The following is a 4,444-nucleotide window of genomic DNA, read 5'->3' as shown; positions in this document are numbered from 1 at the left end:
AGCACCACACAGCTGCTTGCTCTACCCCGATTGGGATGGGGAAGAAGGGAATCGGAAGAGTAAAAGTGCGGAGAAAACTCATGGGTCGAGATAAAGACAGTTTAATAGGTAAAGCAAAAGCTGCGCACGCAAGCAAAGCAAAACAAGGAATTCATTCACTACTTCCCATTGGCAGGCAGATGTTCAGCCATCTCCAGGAAAGCAGGGCTCCATCACGCGTGATGGTTACTTGGGAAGACAAATAACCATCACTCCGAACGTCCTCCCCCCATTCTTCTTCCCCCAGCTTTATATACTGAGCATGATGTCATATGGTATGGAATAGCTCCTTTTTTGGCCAGTCTGGCCCTCGATCACGAGCCCATCTATATGTTGCATCTCTTCCTTTGGTGGCCTGAGGGGTCATGGGCCCACAGAGCTAGAAATAATTCACCCTTATATGTTGCCAGTCCAGATCCACCTGAGCCACTTCAATCTTAGCAGCCTGATCCACCCGCTGGATTTGTTTTGTTGTTCTTCAGTGGCCCGACTCTTAGGTACGTGAGCATCTACGTGACGTACTTTTACAACCAGGTTCTCTACCCGGGCAGGAATATCTTGCCACAATGCGGCAGCCCAGATGGGTTTGCCTCTGCGGCTTGCCAGTTGCTCTGCTTCCATTGCTGCAACCACCCCCACGGGGCATTTGCCATCATCCATGAGTCAGTATAGAGATAGAGCGTTGGCCACTTTTCTCGTTCAGCAATATCCAAAGCCAGCTGGATGGCCTTCACCTCTGCAAACTGACTTGATTCGCCTTCCCCCTTCAGCAGTTTCTGCGACTCATCGTATAGGACTCCATACAGCAGCCTTCCACCTCCAATGCTTTCCCACAAGACAACAAGACCCATCAGTGAACAGGGCATATTGCTTCTCATTTTCTGGCAGTTTATTATACAGTGGGGCCTCCTCAAGCACGTGTCACCCCTCCTCTGGCGATATTCTGAAATCTTTGCCTTCTGGCCAGTCCATCATCACTTCCAGAATTCCAGAGCGATTGGGGTTCCCCATTCAGAAGCCTGTTGCATGATCAGTGCGACCCGCTTACTCCACGTAGCATCAGTTGCATGATGTGTAGAGGGGACCTTCCCTTTGAACATCCAGCCCAGCACCGGCAGTCAGGGTGCCAGGAGGAGCTGTGCTTCAGTACCAACTACTTCTGAAGCGGCTCGAACCCCTTCATATGCTGCCAATATCTCTTTTTCAGTTGGAGTATAGCAGGCCTCGGATCCTCTGTATCCCCGACTCCAAAACCCTAGGGGTCGACCTCGAGTCTCCCCTGGTGCTTTCTGACAGAGGCTCCAGGTAGGGCCATTCTCCCCAGCTGCGGTGTAGAGTACATTTTTTACATCTTGTCCTGTCCGGACTGGAACAAGGGCTACTGCATGAACTATCTCCCGTTTAATTTGTTCAAAGGCTTGTCGTTGCTCAGGGCCCCATTTGAAATCATTCTCTTCTTCCGGGTCACTTGATAGAGAGGGCTTACGATCAGACCTAGTAATTTGGAATATGCATTCCCCAAAAACCCACAATGCCTAAGAAAGCTTGTGTTTCCTTTTTGCTAGTTGGTGGGGACATGGCTGTTATTTTGTTGATCACATCCATTGGGATCTGACGACATCCATCTTGCCATTTCATTCCTAAAAACTGGATCTCCTGTGCAGGTCCCTTGACCTTCTTTGTTTTATGGCAAAACTGGCCTCCAGAAGGAGTTGGACTATTTTTCTTCCCTTTCTCAAAAACCTCTTCTGCTGTGTTGCCCCACACAATGATGTCATTCAATGTATTGCAGGTGTTCTGGAGCCCCACCCTGTTCCAATGTAGTCTGGATCAGTCCATGGCAAATGGTGGGGGTGTGTTTCCACCCCTGGGGCAGTCGATTCCAGGTGTACTGGACCCCCCTCCAAGTGAAAGCAAACTGTGGCCTGCACTCTGCCGCCAAAGGGATTAAGAAAAACGCATTAGCAATATCAGTCATTACATACCACTTGGCTGCTTTTGACTCCAATTAAGAGTGTTGAAGTTCTAGCATGTCAGGCATGGCAGCACTCGGCGGCAGCGTGACTTCATTCAGGGCCCCGATAGTCTACTGTTAGTCTCCACCCTCCATTAGACTTTCGCACTGGCCATATGGGACTGTTAAAAGGTGAGCGAGTCTTGCTGATCCCTCCTTGGCTCTCCAGTCAGCGAATCAACTTATGGATGGGAATCAGGGAGTCTCGGTTGGTGCAATATTGCCGCCGGTGCACCGTTGTGGTGGTGATCGGCACCTGTTGTTCTTTGACCCTCAGCAACCCCACAACAGAAGGGTCCTCCGAGAGACCGGGCAAGGTGGACAGGTGTTTAATTTCCTCCATCTCCAAGGCAGCTATACCAAAAGCCCACCGGTACCCTTTTGGGTCCTTGAAATACCCTCTCTGGAGGTAGTCTATCGCCAGGAGCAACGGCGGGAAGATTTAAACGCAGCTGAATCCGCCAACGGCACTTGGTCGGCGAGGAGCACAGCGATGCAAGGGTAAGTCCTGGTGGCTCAGCATTAGATTGGGGGCAGGCGAGGGGGTCCTCGGAGCCCGGGGAAACCCGAGGGCGAGCAGAGGGGACCCATCTAGGAGCCGGCAGCTCTCGTGAATGAGGCTGGACGTGCGGCTGACGCGAGCGTGGGCGTTGCCAGGAGCAACGGCGGGAGATTTTAAACAGCCCCTAGGGAGCGTGAGGCGACCAGGACGTGGCGCGGCAGTTGGCGCGGCAGTTTTGCGCAGGCAGGGCTCTGCAACCCGCTTGTAGGTCCACAGCCCAGGGAAGTGCTCTAGGCCTCTGGCAAAATGGTGGAGCACTCGCCTCCAGGGCCAAAACCACTGTTCCTACAGAGGAAGCCCCTGGAGACATCTGACGCATCCACCCAGACGGATCTGGTAAGAAAAGAAACATCAGTACAGGCGGTAGGTTGCATGGGCAAGGTGCCCAAACCCTTCTCCTGATGAAGAGGTAAGTACCTGCATAAGGTGCGCACAGGTCGATGTTATGTTACGTCCAGGTGGCCGAACTGCAGGAAACAGTTAAAAGGCTGTGCAGTATTAGAGGAGCTGAGACAGAGATAGATAGGTGGCTTCAGAGCCATGTTCCTGTGGCAGACACCACCGAGGAGAAGTGAGGCACCTTGGACCCTGGTGACTCACAAAAGCAGGACTCCACATCCAACCTGCACCCTCCAGCATCACAATCAGAAACAGATATGACAGCCTTAAGCATATGAGGACACCCATGAGCAAGGTCTGCAAAGCCCCCTGCAAGGGGAAACTGTACCAGCAACGCACAGTGGACACCGTAAAAACGAAACGATGAGTACTCGTAGTGGGTGACTTCCTCTGTTGAAGGGTACTGAGGCACCCACATCTGCTGACCTGACAGGGAGTCACGAGAGGTATGCTGCCTTCCGGGAGCTAAGGTTCGAGACGTGGAAGCCGGGGAAGAGGGTGCCACAATTCATCAAGAAAACGGACTACTATCCGTTGTTACTATTTCATGTAGGCATGAACGACACTGAAAGCCGAAAACCTGGGTAAAATCAAGGAAGACTTTCAAGACCTGGGCGTGCAAGTGAAAAACACTGGTGCCCAAGTTATCTTTTCTTCCATCTTGCCAGTTCGAGGGAAGGGGGTAGCCAGAAATAGGCGCATAATGCATATCAACCTCCTGGCTACGTGGCTGGTGCCGGGTCGTGAGGGTTTTGGCTTTTATACGACAATGAGGCATTCTTCGATGACTATAACATGCTAGGGAGGGACGGAATCCACCTGTCTAGAAGGGGCAAGGGAATCTTCAGCAACAGGCTGGCTAACTTGAGTGAGGAGGGCTTCTAAACTGAAGGACTCGGGGGTGGGGTCCAAAACAGAAATGCTCATGCCATCACATCCAGCTGGGGAGTAAAGTCAGGCCAACCAGAGCGGCGACAAATGTTCCTTAGCTGTCTCCCAAGATGTGTACCAGAGGAGCAACCACCTCAAGTGTATGTATACAAATGCACACGATCTGGGAAACAAACAGGAGGAACTGGAGCTCCGTGCCTAGTCAGAAGGTTATGATATCATAGGAGTAACTGAGACATGGTGGGACAACTCACATGACTGGGGAATCACGATGGACGGTTATAGGCCGTTTCGCAAAGACAGGCAGGGAAAAAGAGGCGTGGAGGAGTCGCACTCTATATTAAGGAAAACCTCGAGTGTATCGAAGTCAACTACGGTGATTGTGAGTGCTCTATTGAATGCCTCTGGGTTAAAAATGAGAGGGGTCGTCTCCAAGCAGGACCTTACAGTGGGCATCTGCTACCGACCTCCAAACCATGACTTGGAAATAAAGCCGATGAAGCAATATTTGGGACACTAAGGCAAGCTTCTGGTCAACA

The sequence above is a fragment of the Nipponia nippon genome, unplaced genomic scaffold, assembly GCF_047370975.1.
Source record: "Nipponia nippon isolate SJK-2023a ecotype South Korea unplaced genomic scaffold, ASM4737097v1 scaffold_33, whole genome shotgun sequence".
Lineage (NCBI taxonomy): Eukaryota > Metazoa > Chordata > Aves > Pelecaniformes > Threskiornithidae > Nipponia > Nipponia nippon.
Note: the sequence above shows the minus strand (reverse complement) of the source record.